The following is a 20,597-nucleotide window of genomic DNA, read 5'->3' on the forward strand; positions in this document are numbered from 1 at the left end:
TGTACTGCTGCCACATACCAACAAATTTCACGATATATGCTGGTGATATTAAACCAGATTCTGACTCTAATTCTGATTATGGTTCTGATTTAGGTTAATATTTTTCACTTGGTTCAAACATTTATGCATTATGATCAAAGAGTAATGCTAGATGAGATTGATGGCAACATGATAAAAGTAGTCCCATTTAACAGCAGTAAGCAATAAGCAAATTGGTTTAAAAGTGCTTTTTTCGAAGGATATGATGACAATTTATATGTTGACGGTCAAAACTGATGATGCTGGTTTTAAACAGCAGATCTAATTTAGAATGAAGATCTGTAAGAATTCATCTCACTCTCATTCCCCCATCATGTCCTTTGTCACTTCCTCACTTCCTCACTTTCACACTGACTCTCATTGCCTCATTCTCGTATACATAGTCTTCTTAAATTTTTGGTTTTCCCCTTCCCTGATAACTAGAATATTTAATTATATTTGGTATATTCAGTCATGTAAATTAATTGAATCCTTCCTGCATTAATTAAAATATTATTGTAACCTTTAACATTAAAACATGTACAGAAAAGCATTGTGTGATTAAAGTTATTGACCTCTTTAGGGTGGAAATTCGGAAGGAATTTTAGATATTTTTAATGCCGTGGAGCTGAGAGTGATCTCACATTTTTATTGGGCACACACTGCTTGGAGTTATAATTCCCAAATGAATAGCTAATTAGAAAATGCATCCAGATCTCTTTTAAAGGATTACCCATTTAAAGCTCAAAAATTATGAGTATTTAAGCTCATCTCTAAGTGTGCTGTATCGACTTTGAGACTGACACGAGCCTCATTTTTAGAAAGCACTATATTGCATGTTATTTTGAGTTTTATACAGTGCTTGTCAGCTTTGGATGTTGTGGTGGCTGGAATTGAAACCATAGATATGACAGTCTGTCAGATCACTCCTTACCGGAAGTTTCATGAAGCTTGGCATTTTTGATGAGAATGGTATGATAATAGAAACAGGTGATGCAAAGGAGAAAGTGGGCAAAGAGATGGGTGTAGAGGTAACCTAAAAAAGTATCTTCTGGCTGTTTCACCTCCAATACAAACTAATTTGACAATGGACATTTGACATCTGCATCATCACCACTGCTTGGGAAAATGTATTCAAAATATCTCCCAGCACATAAGTACTGAATTAAGGCAGATGCTGTAATTAAGGTACGACATTATCTGCTGATATGTAAGGGCATGTAATTATTTACACAGACTACAAGCACAATGTGTAGAACTGATCAACTATGCTCACGTTTGTATATTACAAATGATAATTATCTCATTTATTATGCATCCCATAATTTTGCATTTACAAGGCATTTGATGTTTGCAGTGGAACTGGCTTCCTTATCAAGAATTCATGAGTTTGCTGGATGATATTGTTTATTGGAAGGACTTCACAATTAATCAAAGATCTTATGCCAAGTTAATATTAAAGGTTATGCGTTACCGTTATTGTCAATCACCATGGAATCTACAAGACTATTGAAGTGATCAGCACTTCTACACCAGTTTGAGTTATCGATATCAACATGTCTTAATGTGTGTGCATGTTGATTTGGAATGAATAACGCATCACTCACACTTTGGTCTGGTTTTTACAATCAGCTGGAAAGGTTTGTTGTCTGTGTCTGACCTTGAAAATACCCACAAAAGCATATCAAGCACCAGAGCATTGATTTCCTCATTTCCATTATCAATTTCAACTTCATGTCATCAGTCAGAATCCATTGTAATCACTGGCAGGCATGGGAGGTGGGCAAATGACAAGCAAGCTAATCAGCCAATCCGATTGATGCAAAGCAGGACTATTTAAATGATTTCAGGCATTGAGCTTCCGTGTGGATTGGGGTTGCTGTTGGTGGCTGAGTTGGCTTGACTGGAAGCTGGCTGTGCTTTGCTTGATGCGTGAGTGTGTTTTGGAACCTGTTGAGGGAAAGAGAGTGGGGAAGGAACGGAAATTGCTGGGAGGGGGTCGTGTGGGTCCGGTAATGGCGGACAAGATAAGAGGCGGGGTTGAGGGAAAGAAAGTGGAGAAGGAGAGTGATAGAGACTTGGGACCAGAGGTAGGCAGCTGGGGAGAGGTGGATTATTGTGAAGGGAGAAATAAAGGGAATGAGGAGGTAGTGAGGGGTCAGATGAATAAAAACCAAGACAAAGGGAATAAAAGAATAAGAAATGATAGTGGAGAAAGCTCTGAAAGTGAGGAAGATGAACAAGCTCAGAGAGGAGGTGTTGTCATAATTAGGTTTAATGAGAAGGCTCAGGGACATATGAAGAAAATTAACCCGTTTGTGCTAACAACAACTCTGACAAATAAGATAGGGGAAATAGTATTTGCAAAAGTCCTTAATGATGGCAACTTATTGGTAAGATGTGCGAATGAGGAACAACTTGAGAAAGCACTCAAGCTAAAAGAGATAGGAAAATGCAAGGTGGAATACACTGGGAGGGTGGGAGCACAAAACAGTGGTTGTAAAGGAGTGATTACGGCGATACCAATGAGTATAAATATGGAGGAGATAAAGAGGAGTATCAAAGGAGGGAAAGTAATGAATGTTCAAAGACTGAAAACAACAAAGGAGGGAGTGAAAAAGGAAAGTGAATCTGTATTGATTGAATTTGAAGAAGAAAGAGTGCCAAGGAAGGTGTTCCTGGGTTTCATGAGTTACCCAGTAAGGGTGTATGTGCCAAAGCCATTGAGGTGCTATAATTGTCAAAGGTTTGGACACGTGGCTAAAAACTGTAAAAGGCAGAGGAGATGTGCTAGATGTGGGGGTGATCATGAATATGGAAAGTGCGGAACAGGAGTTCAACCAAAATGCTGCAATTGTGGAGGAGCTCAGAATGTTGCATATAGTGGGTGTGAGGTTGTGAGACGGGAGACTAAAATTCAAGAAATAAGAGTGAAAAGAAAGATCACTTATGCAGAAGCTGTAAGAATGTCAAGAGAACAGAATAATGTTCCTAATGAACAGGGAGCGATAGGGATACGAGAGATGCAACAAAGAACAAATGACAGGATTTATGTAGACAAAAAGGCTCTAGTAACATTCATTGCAGGAGTGATTAATAGTACGGCTGAGGTAAAGTCAAAAAGTGACAAAATTCAGCTGGTGGTAAAAGCAGCAGTAAACCATTTAGGGTTAGTAGGACTGACATGGGAGGAAGTGAGGAAGAACCTCAGTAATCAGTCAAGCCAGGAAGTGTCATGTGTTGGTTAATACTAATTATGGTGATTCTTTTACAATGGAATGCAAGGAGCTTACTGGCCAATAGCCAGGAATTCAAGCACTTTATTAAAGAAATGGTTGGAAAACCGGATGTAGTGTGTATTCAGGAAACTTGGTTGAAACCAACTTTAGACTTTGTGGTATATGGGTATACAATGATAAGGAAAAATAGAAATCTAGGGGGAGGAGGGGGTTGTGCTATGTTAATCAAGCAAGGTATACCATATAGGGTACTGGAAAAAGGAGATGATCAGGAATACATAGTGGTGGAAGTGTGGGAGAGAGGGGAGGGAGTGGTTATAATTAACTACTACAATCCATGTAAAAGGTTGGATTTGGACAGCCTATTAAAGATACAAGGACAAAACAGACATAAAGTAGTGTGGTGTGCAGATTTCAATGCTCATATCACAATATGGGGGGATCAGATTACAGATCCAAATGGAAAGGTAATTGAAGATTTGATGGAAGAAAGGGATTTGGTGTGTATGAATGATGGTAGTGGCACAAGGATAGATATAACAACAGGAACTGAGTCAGTGTTAGATATTACGTTAGTGTCTAATATCTTGGCTGGCATTAGTAACTGGGGAGTTTGGACTGCTTCAACAGTAGGCAGTGATCACTACCCAGTTTTGTGTTCAGTGGGTGAAAGAGTTGAAGTAAGACCAGGTGGCGGAACCCCAAAGTGGGTGTTTCAAAAAGCTGATTGGGGTAAGTTCCAGAAGTTGAGTGAAGAAGGGTTGACAAAGATTGATATTTCTGGAAATGTAGATGAATTAAACAGTCAGGTGACTTCAGCAATTATCATGGCAGCAGAAGGATCTATACCTAGGAGTAAAAATAGGATGAATAGAAAACTGGTATCATGGTGGACAGAGGAATGTTGTCAGGCTGTAAAAAACAGAAATAGAGCATTCTGGCTAGTTAAAAGAACCCATAATATGCAGCATTTGGTTCAATATAAGAAAGCACAGGCAGTGGTGAGAAGAACTATACGTCAAGCTAAAAGGGCAAGTTGGAGGAGTTTTTGCGACAAGGTAGGAAGAACAACACCTGTGGGAGAGATATGGGGAATGATTAACAGGATGGGAGGAGATAGAAGGGAATGGGAATATCCAGTAATAATATCTGAGGAGGAAACTGCAGTCTCCAGTAGGGATAAGGCTGAGGTCATGGCCAAGTCATTTGTACTGATACACAGTTCAGAAAATTTGTCTGAAGAAGGGAGAAGAAGAAGGGAAAGAATAATGAGCCAGCACCCAGGTGTGTTAAGCAGGAGGGAAGGAACAGATGGTATAATTGATGATCCATTTACATTAGCAGAAATGGTGAGAGTAATAAAGAGATCGAGACCAACCTCCCCAGGGAAAGGTCTGATATGCTCTGTGATGCTAAAAAATCTAGGAGAAGGAGCGCTCTTGAAGTTGCTGCATTTTTATAACAGAGTGTGGGAGGAGGGAAGATTACCAAGTGCATGGAAAGAAGCAGTAGTAATTCCAATAAGGAAGCCTGACAAGGATCTGTCAAAACCCACTAGCTACAGACCAATTGCATTAACATCAAGTATATGTAAGATAATGGAAAGGATGATAACGGAAAGGTTATCATATGAGCTTGAGAAAGGGGGAATGCTGGCAAGTTATCAGAGTGGTTTTAGAAAGGGAAGGAATTCCATGGACTCAGTGATTATGTTAGAGACTGAAATAAGGAAGGCCCAGGCAAATAGAGAGTCAGTAGTGGCAGTGTTCTTTGACATTGAAAAAGCCTATGATATGATGTGCAAGGAGGGATTATTAATTAAACTGCACAAGATGGGGGTTGGTGGGAGAGTTTTTAATTGGATTAAAGATTTTTTGTTTGGTAGAAAAATTCAAGTTCGGATTGGATCAGAATTATCAAAACAGTACATAGTGGAAAATGGCGCACCTCAAGGTAGTGTGATTAGCCCATTACTTTTCATGATTATGATCAATGATGTCTTCACAAAGGTACCAGTGGATATAGGTAGGTCACTGTTTGCAGATGATGGGGCCTTGTGGAAAAGAGGCAGGAACATGGACTATATAATCAGGAAACTACAAGAAGCAACTGATGAAGTGGTGGAGTGGGGTTATGATTGGAGATGTAGATTTTCAGTAGATAAAACTCAAACTGTATTTTTTACCAGGAAAAGGGTTGAGGTAGGGAAGAAGTTAAGGATGTATGGGGTTGAATTAGAAAGGGTTGCATCATTTAAATTTCTGGGAGTTATATTTGATTCACGATTAACATGGGCAAACCATATCAGGAAAGTTGAGGAGAAATGTAAAAAAGTAATAAATGTGATGAGATGTTTGACTGGTAGGGAATGGGGAGCAAGTTGTTCAGCTTTGAAGAGAATGTATGTGGCTTTAGTAAGATCTATATTGGATTATGGAAATATAGTATATGGATCAGCAGCTAAGTCTCTTATAAGGAAACTGGATGTGATTCAGGCTCAGGCCTTGAGAGTGTGCAGTGAGGCTTTTAAAATGTCACCAGTGTCAGCCCTACAGGTAGAAATGGGAATAATACCTTTGGAACTAAGAAGGATGCAACTGAAGGCAAACTACTGGGCTAACTTGCAGGGGCACAATGATTCTCACCCTACTAAAGGAGTGTTGCAGGAGTGCTGGGAAAATGGGAGGTTTCAGAGGGATACCTTTAGTCGGGTAGGGAATGATATCGCGAAAGAATGTGGAGTATTTGATCTGAGGATAAGTCCTTCAGTAGTTTATCCGGTTGTAGCTCCATGGAAGCTTGTATGGCCTGACATAGACTGGCATTTGTTAGAGGTAAAAAGAAAAGAAAGATATAAAACAGATTTGGTAAATGCATTTAACTGTCATGTGATGGAAAAGTATAGTGATTATACTCACATTTATACGGATGGTGCGAAGGAACCTGAAACAGGAGTGACAGGGTTTGGGGTGGTAATACCAGCAAAAGAAATTGGAATCAGCAGAAGAACATCTAATAAGTTAGGGGTGTTTACAGTGGAGATGCTGGCAGTGTTGGTTGCGTTCCAATGGGTGCAGAAAGCCAGACAAGCCAAAGCATTGATATGTTCAGATTCATCCTCAGTTCTAGCAAGTTTAAGGTCTTTTCACACAAACAGTCGGCAAGATGTACTTTATGAAGTCCTTCATTTAGTTACAAGAATAGCAAATCAGGGAGGTCAGGTAAAATTTCTATGGGTTCCAGCACATGTAGGGGTGAAGGGGAATGAGAGGGTGGATGAGTTGGCAAAGAGGGCGTTAAAGAAAGAAAATGTGGAAATGCACATTAGTATCAGTAAAGCAGAGGTTAAGTGTGTAATCTGGGAAAAAGTCAACCGAATGTGGCAAGAAAGATGGGACAGGGAGGGGAAAGGGAGGCATTTATATCAAATACAAAAGAGTGTTGCAGTTACTAGGGTAGGTAATGGAAACAGAAGAGAGGAAATTGTGTGGACTAGGTTAAGGCTGGGGCACTGTGCATTAAACAAAACATTGAAACTGATAGGGAAACACCAGACAGGATTGTGTGAGGAATGTCAGGAAGAGGAGTCAGTAGAACATGTAGTTTTGTGTTGCAGGAAGTATGGGATACAGAGAGAGATGATGAGAAATAAATTAAGGGAGTTGGGGATGCAGGAATTCACATTAAAAGGGTTGCTGGGCATGGGTGAGAGAGCACAAGTCCGGGTATTTTTAGTGTTTTTAAGGGGTACAGGGGTTTTTTATAGAATATGACGAATAAACAGGAATAGGATACTGGGATGGTCAAAGATGGGAGGGTGAAGTGTAGGTGTTTGTGTGTGTGTGTGTGTGTGTGTGTGTGTGAGAGAGAGAGAGAGAGAGAGAGAGATTGGGTGAAGGGATTTAGAATTTATGTCTAGTGCACATTCTGGAGCAGAGGGTGGTGGTAATGCACCATTAAGCTGGATGCCAACCACCGTAAAACAAGATACAGACAGACAGACAGAGCTTCCGTGTGTGTAAAGTTAGCTCTTCAGGAGCAGGTTGATGGTCAGACCTACTTCTAACTGATTAAGTTCTGTCATTCCTGACTGATTATTTTCTAAGGTGTGTATAGTGAGAATCGTGCATGTTTGAAGTTCTTAACAACTCATTGATTTTTAATCGATTCCATCTATGGTGCTTGCAACAATGGATTTCATGGAAGACAAGGGATTAAACTGCTGGTTCTAGCTAATCATTACACATTTTTGAAGATGCTAAGAACTGCTGTTAAATTTAAACAGTAATGTTGATGACATTGACCCGCTCGTGGTTATGAGGATTATTATATGAGGAGTATTTGGTGGCTCCAGGCCTGTTCTTGCTGGAGTTTAGAAGAATGGGAGGGGATCTCATTGAAATCCACTGAATATTGAAAGGCCTAAATATATTTGATGTGGAGAGGATGTTTCCAATAGTGGGGGAGTCTGCGACCAGAGGCTGCAGCCTCAGAATACAAGGAGTTTCCTTTAGAGTCATAGAGAAGTATAACACAGAAACAGGTTGTAACTCCCAACAGATTAGTCCTAACCTATTCAATCTTCCCTTATAAGTCAGATTCAACAAACCCAGAAACATCCTTGTAAATTTTCTCTGTACTCTTTCAACCTTGTTTACATCTTTCCTGCAGGTAGGTGACCAAAGCTCACCAACACTTTATACAACTTCAACATAACTTGGCTTAGAACAGAGATAAAAAGGAATTTCTTTCGCCTGAAGGTGTTGAATCTGTAGAATTCATTGCCGCAGGTGGCTGTGTTAGCCAAGTTATTTGGTATGTTTGAAGTGTTCTTGATTAGTAAGGGTGTCAAAAGATACAGACAGAAGGCCAGAGAATGGGGTTGAGAGGGATAATAAATGAGCCATGATTGAATAACAGAGGAGACTCAATGGGCTGAATGGCCAAATTCTGCTCATATATATCATGGTCTTATGGTTGCAAAGTCAGAGCCAATGATGGTCCTTGGTATTTAAACAGGTTTTTAAGGGCATCACCTAATTTGAGGTTTGATCAAATTTCTAGGCCATGTTTTGAGGTTAGATTCTACAAACTCCATTCCAGTATTAAGGATAACTCATTGATTCTCTTTCCTGATGACTGGACTTCTGTCCTCAACTGGCAGAACGGCAGAGTTGTTTACTGTGCAGAGAGAGGAATAGATCCACTTTGGAAATCTGCCAGCATATAAATGTAGTTACCTGAGCTGTGAAATTTCAGTATGGGTGAACCAATATATTAGATTGTTTTTAGCCATCATTGTAGTGAGTGGCGTCGGTCTAGTGATCTGAAGGTCGCTAGTTCAAGCCTCAGTCTTGAGCAAGGCACTTAACCACACACTGCTCTTCAATGACACCGCTGCCCCTAGTGGACAACATTACTGGCAACTGCTGGTCTTCCATACAACCTTGCCCAGGCCTGCGCCCTGGAAACCTTCCAAGGCGCAAATCCATGGTCTCACGAGACTAATGGATGCCTATTATTATTACTGCACATAATACCAGTCATATTCAGGATGGTGGAGACATAGGAGAATTCCAGTGTGGAATCTGGAACAAGTAACAATCTGCTGGAGGAGATCAGTGGGTTGAGCAGCACCTGTGGGAGGAGAGGAATTGTCAGTGTTTATAGAGTCGAATGATGCAGGGTTTGAATCGGAATCTCTCACAACTCCTTTCCTCCCACAGCTGCTGCTCAAGTTCCACCAGCAGATTACGCAATGCTTAGGATCAGATGTATTCTAAAAATCCACAGAATTTCAATGAGAAATAGAGGAATTGCTTTTGTGAAAAAGAAACTGCAGTTTTTGGAAATAATAAAATGCTAGAGAATGCTGGGACACCCAACAGGTTAGCCAGCATCTGTAGAAAGAGAACAACACACACAAAATGCTGGTGGAACTCATCAGGAAGGTAGCATCTGTGGAAAAGAGTACAGCTGATGTTTTGGGCTGAGACTCTTCTACAGAACTCTTGTTTGTCTTATCTGGAAAGAGAAACAGGGTAAATGCTTCAGGCAAAGACATTTTGCCAGAATTCATGGCAAAAGAAAACACAAAAGCACAATCACTATGAAAGGAGATGCACAGTCTGAGGTTTGCCCTTCATGGTAGATAATTCTACAGAAAGCTGCCAGTGCTGAAAACATGGAAATCAAATGGAAAATGTTAACAACACTCAGCAGATCAGGCAGTATATGCAAGGTAAAGAAACAGTGCTAGCATTTTATGTCAAAGGCTTGCAGAAAAATAGAAACCAAATCTGCAATGGTACTGCCATTTCACCCTCTACAGATGTTGCCTGAACTTCAGAGTATATTGACTGGTTGCATCACAACCTCGTAAGGAAATAGTCATAGTCATACTTTACTGATCCCGGGGGAAATTGGTTTTCATTGCAGTTGCACCATAAATAATTAAATAGTAATAAAACCATAAATAATTAAATAGTAATATGTAAATTATCCCAGGAAATAAGTCCAGGACCGGCCTATTGGCTCAGGGTGTCTGACCCTCCAAGGGAGAAGTTGTAAAGTTTGATGGCCACAGGCAGGAATGACTTCCTATGATGCTCTGTGTTGCATCTCAGTGGAATGAGTCTCTGGCTGAATGTACTCCTGTGCCCAACTATCCAATATGTAGTGGATGGAAGACATTGTCCAAGATGGCATGCAACTTGGACAGCATCCTCTTTTCAGACACCACTGTGAGAGAGTCCAGTTCCATCCCCACAACATCACTGGCATTATGAATGAGTTTGTTGATTCTGTTGGTGTCTGCTACCCTCAGCCTGCTGCCCCAGCACACAACAGGAAACATGATCGCACTGGCCACCACAGACTCGTAGAACATCTTCAGCATCGTCCGACAGGTGTTAAAGGACCTCAGTCTCCTCAGGAAATAGAGACGGCTCTGACCCTTCTTGTAGACAGCCTCAGTGTTCTTTGACAAGTCCAGTTTATTGTCAATTTGTATCCCCAGGTATTTGTAATCCTGCACCATGTCCACACTGACACCCTGGATGGAAGCAGGGGTCATCGGTGCCTTAGCTCTCCTCAGGTCTACCACTAGCTTCTTAGTCTTCTTCACATTAAGCTGCAGATAATTCTGCTCACACCATGTGACAAAGTTTCCTACCGTAGCCCTGTACTCAGTCTCATCTCCCTTGCTGATGCATCCAACTATGGCAGAGTCATCAGAAAACTTCTGAAGATGACAAGACTCTGTGCAGTAGTTGAAGTCCGGGGTGTAAATGGTGAAGAGAAAGGGAGACAAGACAGTCCCCTGTGGAGCCCTAGTGCTGCTGATCATTCTGTCGGACACACAGCAATGTTCTTGAATAGAAAATCCTACAAAAAGCAGTGGATAAGGCCCAGTCCATCACATCTACATGGAGATTTGTTGCAGGAAGGCAGTATCCATCATCAGGGACCCCACCACCAAATCATACCCTCTTCTCATTGCTGCCATCAGGAAGAAGGTACAGGAGCTTCAGGACTCATACCACCAGGTTCGGAAACAGTTATTACCCCTCAACCATTAGGGTCTTGAAACTGAGGGGATATCTTCACTCACCCAATCAAGGGCTCTCTTTCAAGGACTCTTCATCTCATGTTCTTGGTATTTATTATTATTATTTACTCTTTTTCTTTTTGTATTTGAACAGTTTGTTGTCATTTGCACACAGGTTGTCCATGCTGTTGGAGTGGACTTTCATTGAAAGTATTGTAGTGAGTGGATTTATTGAGAATGCCTGCAAGAAAATGAATCTCAAGGTTGTACATGGTGACATATATGTACTTTGATAATAAAATTATTTTGAACTTTGTAACCCATGTAATCAGTAGGAGATTACACCACCTCACTTTTATTATTTCTGTTTTTGCACGATTTTTAATTTAACCATTCAACATACATATATATACTTACTGTAATAAATTGATTTGTTTTCTGCATTATCATGAATTGCATTGTACCGCTGCCACTGAGTTATCAACTTTCACGACATAGGCCATTGATATTAAACATGATTCTGAAATGATACTGAGTTCTTTGCATACAGCAGAGGGAATGATGACCTGATCTGTCATTGGTGATCACTGGCACTCGTATGCGATTGCACTAACTGCTATGCTACCTTGCCAAACTAACATCACTTAGAAACTTAAAAATGAACACAGTTTTGAAAGGAAACTTGGCTTTCCTTTTCCCTTCCTCCCATCTGTACCACAATTATATAGAAATCACTGGGGACTTTGGATCCCGAGGAAAGGTTGAGATTGCACAGTCTGACAGCTGATTTTTTATTATAAACATTGGGAAAACCTCAGTAGTGTTCTCCCCAATATCACCTTCAATTACAAACCATATGACATTTGAAGCATCCACTATTGCTCAGCAAGTTTGGATTTTCATGTTTGACCTTTACATAAGAGTCACTTGCTGGTACTTAAAATGAGCAGATCCCTCCTCAGATTCTCCTTCTTTGATGTTGGGTTTTGATTGCATTTTTAGATGCAAGCTGCATTTAACATTCTGACATTGCTGAGTAGGATTATTTTCCATCTGTGCCACTGTGGTGGAATGACTGTAATTTCAAGATCAGAAAAAAAAATAAAATGCAATACTTCTGAATTTATTAGGCTGATTTATTCTTTCTACTTTCAAAAGGCCTTTGACAAGGTCCCACCCAGGAGATTAGTGTGCAAACTTAAAGCACATGGTATTGGGGGTAAGGTATTGGTGTGGGTGGAGAATTGGTTAGCAGATAGGAAGCAAAGAGTGGGAATAAACGGGACCTTTTCAGAATGGCAGGCAGTGACTAGTGGGGTACCGCAAAGCTCAGTGCTGGGACCCCAGTTGTTTACAATATATATTAATGACTTGGATGAGGGAATTAAATGCAGCATCTCCAAGTTTGCGGATGATACGAAGCTGGGCGGCAGTGTTAGTTGTGAGGAGGATGCTAAGAGGATGCAGGGTGACTTGGATAGGTTGGGAGAGTGGGCAAATTCATGGCAGATGCAATTTAACGTGGATAAATGTGAAGTTATCCACTTTGGTGGCAAAAATAGGAAAACAGATTATTATCTGAATGGTGTCCGATTAGGAAGAGGGGAGGTGCAACAAGACCTGGGTGTCATTATACACCAGTCATTGAAAGTGGGCATGCAAGTACAGCAGGCGGTGAAAAAGGCGAATGGTATGCTGGCATTTATAGCAAGAGGATTCGAGTACAGTAGCAGGGAGGTACTACTGCAGTTGTACAAGGCCTTGGTGAGACCACACCTGTAGTATTGTGTGCAGTTTTGGCCCCCTAATCTGAGGAAAGACATCCTTGCCATAGAGGGAGTACAAAGAAGGTTCACCAGATTGATTCCTGGGATGGCAGGACTTTCATATGAAGAAAGACTGGATGAACTAGGCTTGTACTCGTTGGAATTTAGAAGATTGAGAGGGGATCTGATTGAAATGTATAAAATCCTAAAGGGATTGGACAGGCTAGATGCAGGAAGATTGTTCCCGATGTTGGGGAAGTCCAGAACAAGGGGTCACAGTTTAAGGATAAAGGGGAAGCCTTTTAGGACTGAGATTAGGAAAAACTTCTTCACACAGAGAGTGGTGAATCTGTGGAATTCTCTGCCACAGGAAACAGTTGAGGCCAGTTCATTGGCTATATTTAAGAGGGAGTTAGATATGGCCCTTGTGGCTACGGGGATCAGGGGGTATGGAGGGAAGGCAGGGGGAGGGTTCTGAGTTGGATGATCAGCCATGATCATAATAAATGGTGGTGCAGGCTCGAAGGGCCGAATGGCCTACTCCTGCACCTATTTTCTATGTTTCTACTTCAGTTTTCTTTTGAGCATAGTAAAGGTTATTTTAAAGTTGTGTGGACTTGATTTGACATCAGCTCAAGACGTCAAGGTTAGAACACTGACACAAATGAATATAACATGAGGAATTCTCCACTCTATTTTCACTCAATTTCCCTGAGTAGCTGAGATTGAGACCTAAATTGAACAGAGAACATGAAGAGGTCCTTCAAAGCCCAATAGGAATCAGAAATTAGAAAGTCTATTGAATTTTTACCATTCACACTTAAGTGTCTCATGAAATACATGCTCTAATCTAAATTGTGAGGACCTGTGTTCAATATGTCATCGGTCATTTGCATTCAGTATTAAAGCAGCTTCCACTAAGCACAGTAAGGTGGCACTTTTGCTTTGCGTTACTCCCCTGCCTACAATATTCACAGCCACTTTACAGCTCCATTAGTCTCATCCACCAGCAGCAAATAAGACCAAAACGTTATATTAGAGGAACTCTGGTGAAGAAGTCTATGTCCTCTATCTTCAATACATCACAAAATGTTATGACAATGTGCTCAAATGAGCACTGAGCACTGTCACAATGCTATCTAAAGTACACACTTCTATTCATAATGCTAAGAAGAACTGACATCCCACATTGCACACCATAAGAATATTATAAACATGGTTTTTTTCAGTTTCAGATAGATAAAGACTTGCCAAAAGTAACTGTATTTTCACTGAAGAAGATATGAGTGCAATTCTGAGGCTTTAAAGCCAGGCAGAAAGAAATTAATGCACTGAAGTGCATCAATATAATCCCTGCTTTAAGTGGTTTTGTCTATTAAAATACCTTGTGTGTCATTCAAAATAATGCAACAGACAATGCACTGTTAGGAATGGTAATATGGAAAAATACAATTTCATTCTGTGTCTTCTACTCTTGCTTTTCCTTGCTTTTACATAGTTAAAAACATACTGCAATCAGAAGTATAGCTAATGAAGTTCTGGGAGGAGTTTAATGAAGGCCTAACTGTAGGTTTATTTCAATTGATAGGATTAATAGGGATTGTGATTGTAATCTAATTAAGTTGTCAGCAAGGGGAATTACAGAGGAGATAACAGCTGGCAAGAGCAGACAAACATACTTACTGCATTAATGTTACATATTTTGTGGTTTGGTGTTTTTATTGTCCAGTGAAAAAAAAGTATTTTGCATAGGCATTTATTATGAACTCTCCAAGTCCCAAGTAGTGGATGTGGTCCAGTCCATCATGGATAAAGCCCACCCTACCACTGAGCACATCAACACAGAGTGCTGTCACAGTAAAGCAGTGGTCCCCAACCTCCAGGCCGCGGCCCAGAGGTTGGGGACCACTGCAGTAAAGCAACATCCATCATCAAGGACGTCCACCATTCAGGCCATCCTCTCTTCCTGCTGCTGCCATCATGAAGATAGTACAAGAGCCTCAGGGCACGTACCACAGGTTCAGGAACAGTCAGTACTCTCAACCATTAGGCACTTGAACAAGAAGGGGTAATTTAACTCAACTTCATTTGCCCCAGCACTGAACTGTTGCCACATCTTATAGACTCATGTTCTCAATATTTATTGCTTATTTATTTTTTACTTCTTTCTTTTTGTATTTGCACAGTTAATTGTCTTTTATACACTGGTTGCTTGTCCGTCCTGTTGGGTATGGCCTTTCAGTGACACTATTGTGTTTTTTGTACTTGCTGTCAATGACTGCAAGAAAATGAAGCTCAGGATTGTATATGATTACACTATAGGCACTTCGATGATAAATTTACTTAGAACTTTTTTGAAATTTGAAGGCATTGGGAAACTAGTTGCTGAGGTGAAGGCAATATTTAGCCAAGTGTCTCAAAGGAAAAATTGTGGCCTGGAAGTAACCCAATAGAGCTGGCTAAGATACACCTGCACCAGCCGACCTCACATAATATATTTTAAAATAATGTTTTTTTTGTGGAAATCAGTTGCTGAGTCTCATCCAGTGCTGGGCAGCCATGTTTCAGGAAAGGATCTTCCAGCAGTCTTAAGAACCATCTTTAGCATAATGCTTGCTTTGAGTTGACATCAGGATAGGATTGCCAGTATTCTGACAAGGAACAGGTCCAACATTGTTCCACAGGCATTGTTAACACAATATCTGGTGCTACTCAATCATATTGACCTGGAGTATTCCTTGCTCTGTTTTACAACGCACAACTTTGCATCTTCATATACACAAGTGAAAGGAATAGTGGCTTGCAAATCCTTCAAAGAAAAATAATGTAAAGCATGTCACAGACACCATTAAGTATAGCAGTATGGTGCTTATGTTAGATCCCTTTACCCCTATTTTTTTCATTTTGAAAATGGGTACAACAAAGTTGAATATCTACCCCAAAACCTTTAAGCTGCAGTTAGAACATTTAGGGAGGGGAAATGAATGTTGTCTTTGCCAATGATTCCCACATCCAATAAATCAGGCGTTCCCAACCTGTGGTCCACAGACCGCCTGCTTAATGGTATTGGTCCATGGCATAAAAAAGGTTGGGAATCCCTGCTATAAGGGAATTAAACATGCCATCAGAAACAAGAGCAGATCTATAAACTAATGTTTCCTATTATGCTGCTTTGCTCCTACTTATTGACCTGCATTTTCACTGGTCTTTTAATGAACCGTCCAATGAGCTTATCCCTGAAGATTGAAACATGGAATAGATTTCTGAAGATAAAAGACATGGAAAATTTGTCTATTGTCAGTTTGCTTATTTGGAATGGGGGAGAAAAGATGATCAACTATAAACAGGATGAATCTCAACCAGTTAAATAGGACATTGTCCAGAACGACAACAATCAGGATCAAGATGGAGGAACATAAGCAGCTTTCCCAACAAAGCACTTTGACTAAATTTTTAAGGATCCTGCTTAGGCTACAATATGCCCAAGCACAGGTTATTTTAGAAAAATGTTCCTTTATCAGCTTAATTAAAGTTATGCTTTACTGAATTTATTTGAATCTTTACTTTCCTGTCTATTATCAAAGGAGCTGATGCAAACTTTCCCTTCAAGAAGACCTAAAATTGGACTAGAGGAAAGAAAATGAATCAACAACGTTCAAAGTTATTAAATTTGAAATATAAAAAGTTATGCTATACCTGGCCAATGTATACAAATGAAATTAGTAAATAAGTAATGGTAACTATTTAATATAATTTTATGTTATTTAAGTCACACTATTCATAACGCTGTTCATTATTATTGTAATATATTCAACACCTGAATAAAAAATTATTAGGTTGCCAAGCAATATATTTTGCAAATAAAAGCAAATAATAATAATGTTCGAAAATATGCCCAATTTTCAGTGGGTTATTGGACATGGTACATTTCTGATTGTGCAATAATTTAAACCATTATTTATTTCACTTTGAAAAAGCAGTGTAATTTCGAGTGAATGACTCGATCCATGTGACTGATCATTCTGAACATGGAAACATTTTTCAGCTTTGTCTTCATTTTCCATTTCTGTTGTGTAATAGCGCACGATTTATTTTTTTTACCAGTATTTTCACTTTGATCCAACTATTAGTGCAATGATAGCTTCTAGTTGGCAGGATTAAGTATAAAGCCTGAGGTCGAATTTGACAAGTTACATCAGTTTACCTCAGAACACAGGCTTGTGTTTTCACTTCAAGGTGGTAGGACTTCTGAGCACATTAAAATATTCAGGAAAACTGCCCAAGTGGCAGAAGGATTTTTGTGAACCCCAGCTACTTCATATTGTCACTTAAATTCAGATTGAATTATTATTGGAAATTGGCAGTTCTGATTTATGGCAGCCACTTTGAGAACAGCAAAATAAATAAACATATTCCAAATATACAATATAATGGTCACTTATCCAAAAAGGCTACTTCTGTAATAGCTGCGAGAGGTGGTTCAACTAAGTACTGAGGAAAGGGGAATGAATACTTTTGAACTGCTGATGTTTTCAGTTTCTGAATTCTTAGCTTTCTGTACTTTACAATGTTCCAATTTTTTTAGGCTGCTCTGTGAGAAAAGGAGCATGTGATACACAAATTAAAAAAATCAGTTAAATTGATCAAAATCCCTGGTTGTAATACTTATTTATGTGAACAAAGGGTTTGGGGGCTGAATACTTTTTAAATGCACTGTAAACTGTTTAAATATTCATATTCAAAACAAAGGAAATATGAAATATATTTTGTTTATAAACTAAGAAAGGATTTTTGAACCACATGAGCTACTGTATTTTACACATTTTAATTTTTATATATTAGAGTTATTGTAAATCATGTATAAAAATATTTGACAAAAGTATTCTAGCAGGTATAATATTTTCAGAAATCTGGGAACTCGACAGTGGATCGAATCATCTTTTTGCATTCTAGTTATCGGCCATTTGTTTTGCTCTTGTGTACAATAGAACAGTGGAAGCAAGTGCTGAGTGTAGGTCACAATCATGCATATATTCATAATATGGTAATTCTAGGTCAGAGTTTCAGTGGAAGGTGTGTAAGCTTTAGGTGCACTAAACTCATTCCGTCCCTCAGACAGCTCTAGAGAAAAACTAGCTACCCATAAATGTGATGTAAGTGGATAAACTGGAATTAGGAATTGGAGAAGTAAAAGCACTAGCAATTTATTTGCTTCAATTATGCATAAAATTTCCATTCATGCTTAGGTCTATGTTTATTAATTCTAGGTGACTCTAAAACGAAAAATGTATATGAGACTTTTAGTCAAGCCAAAATGAGCATCTGCACAAATCTGTATGTTTATGATTTGATGCTCCACTGTGAAGTCTCTTTGAGGGATAGCTACCCCGAAAAAGTTTAAATCTTCTCTCCAACGGGAATTCAGTGAGATGCTCTCTCACTACTCCTCCTCTGTGATTTCTGGTGCCCTCCGATTCTTTGATCTTGTACTCACCCAGACTGGCTAGCTATCGTCCTTCTTTTCTCTCCCCTTCCCCACCGTTCCCCCCTCCCCACCGTGTCCCCCCTTCCTTTCCAGTCATGAAGAAGGGCCTCGGCCCGAGACATCAACTGTTTATTAATTTCCGTAGATGCTGCTGACCTGCTGAGTTCCTCTAGCATTTTGTGTGTGTTGCTTTGGATTTCCAGAATCTGCAGAATTTCTCATGTTTATGATTCTCATATTGCCTGCTTTTTCTAACATCTTTGACCCATATGGTTTGCAGAGTTATCTAGTCTGTTGGAACTCAAAGCCTTTAATGCTGATTGGTTGTGTTCTGTTTGTATCATAAAAATGAGCTTCCAACGATTGATGAATGCTTTATTTCCAATATGATTCACTTAGTAAGTGTGCTAAGGTTGAATGCGTTTGAGAAAGAATTGAAAATAATTGGTCACTCTTCACAATATTTCATTCATGTTATTTCTCATGGTTATAACTCTGATTACAAGCATCCTTAGCAATTTCCATCCAATGCTAATTCCCTGCTGGACATTAAGAGCTTCAAGTACTGCAGGTATACCCCATAAGTAAGTTGCCCATTGGTGGAGGAAGTGAAAGAGCTGGGCTTGGTGCGGATTGTGCTGCTCTCTGCATCAGCGACACATCCGTGTGCAGTCTGACAGTGAGCAACCGTCTTAGTCGCTTTTCTTGTAATCGCAAGGCCATGTTGGACATTGGTAATGTGGAATGCTGCAAGTGCAATTCGCTGTTTTAATGGCGAATAGTGGGTGTGTTCAGTGGGGGATCTGCATGGCCTCGGTCGTAGAGAGGACAAAGCCTCAAACTGCTGTATTGCCTGTTTGAAGCCACCCAGGAGAGAGGAGTCAGAGTTGGTGCACTCCACGGGAGTATCAGAGTTGGGGTGGCACAGCATCTATGTTGCTCTCCAGTGTTTGCTCAGCAGAAGACAAGATGTGTTATGTTCTATTGCAGTCTACTACAATATTCATGGACCCAGGGAGTTGGACTGTATTTTTTTTTGAGAGACTGTATGTTTACTGCTATCTTATGTGCTATATATGCTTTGAGCTGTGTATAACTGTTTGTACTGTCCTCTACACTTTGCCCCCGGAGGAACAGTGTTTCATTGGGCTGTATTCATGTATGATTGAATGACAATAAAACTTGAAGCTTAACTGTTGATAAATATTTACACTTTAAGGCCAGGTGATGCTAATATGTGTGTAGATGTAAACACTTTGAACCATGATGGCTTGTTCATTATAATATTTGGGGATCACAACAGAGATTAACATGCAAGAAATTGTAGTACAGAAATCAAGCCATCTTTCTAAATAATGTATAAAAAACCCAACAAGGGCTTTACTAATGCCCTCCTGTGATTTGTTGCTATCTTCCTCAATGCTCTTTCCTAATTGTGTATCACCTTCAAATTTAGAAATAATGCTCTTGATTCCAGAGTCTGAATCATTAATATAAATTGTGACCAGCAGTGGTCTCCGTGCATTAATCGATGCAGAATGTTTATATCCACCTTCCACAGGAAACAGGTACATTTTAATCCTACACCTGGGTTTCTGTCTTGAAGGCAACCAGGACTCCAGTTTTTCTACTTGTCCTGTGACTTTGTATCCTTGTAATCTGGACCTCTTGCCAGCCTGCCATTTAGAATGCCCCATCTCCTTGTTTTAAGGTCTCTCACACTCCCTCACTGCACCTGCCTGCTTTCGTAGGCTATGCCCTTGTTAAACTGACTCCCAATCAGAAGGCATTCTGCCTGCTAATGGACCATCAGTGGGCAAGAATATCAATTAAATATTAGTTTTAGTTTACATCTTATGATAGGTGGGTCAGGGCAAAGGCAAGGATGAGGGAGAGGGTAGAGCTGTTGATCTAAAAACATTGTGTTTCTGATAAAATACGTGCACCATTTCTGATGAAAGACCATTGTCTAAAATGCTAATTCTGTTTCTTTCTCCATAAAATATGTTTGGCCTGCTAAGGCCGGGGTTTCTCTAGTTCTCCTTTCACAGTAAGTAAAATATAGTTCAGTTAATCAAAGTAGGACGTTTTCTGATGTAAATTTATTTTCTACAGAATATAAAATACTATTTGAATTTATATCAGTTAGAGTCTTAGTCATAGAAAAGTACAGCATAGAGGCAAGCCCTTTGGGCCATCTAGTCCGTGCTGAACCAGTTAACTCTTACTCCCATTGACCTGCACCCGAACCATGGCCCTTCATAACCCTGCCATCCATGCAACTATTCAAACTTATTTTAAATATTGAAATCAAACTCACATGCAATGTCTGCACTAGCAGCTTGTTTTACATTCTTACAACTCTCTGAGTGAAGAAGGTTCCCCTCATGTTCCCCTTGAAGTTTTCACCTTTCACCCTTAACCCATGCCTTCAAGTTGTTATCCCACCCAACTTCAGTGGAAAAACTTGCACTTACCCTAACTTTCCCCCTCATAATTTTGTACAGCTCTATACATTTCCCCATCAACCTTCTACATTC

The 20,597-nt window shown here is 39.8% G+C and overlaps 1 protein-coding gene across 3 annotated transcripts in view; it reads left to right on the forward strand.

Moving 5' to 3' along the window:
• The window catches only part of cdh13 (cadherin 13, H-cadherin (heart)), a 1,230,859-nt gene that overhangs the window by 1,069,260 nt on the left and 141,002 nt on the right, over positions 1-20,597 (forward strand). The window lies entirely within an intron of this gene.

The sequence above is a fragment of the Mobula hypostoma genome, chromosome 14 (assembly GCF_963921235.1).
Source record: "Mobula hypostoma chromosome 14, sMobHyp1.1, whole genome shotgun sequence".
In the NCBI taxonomy this organism is placed as follows: domain Eukaryota; kingdom Metazoa; phylum Chordata; class Chondrichthyes; order Myliobatiformes; family Myliobatidae; genus Mobula; species Mobula hypostoma.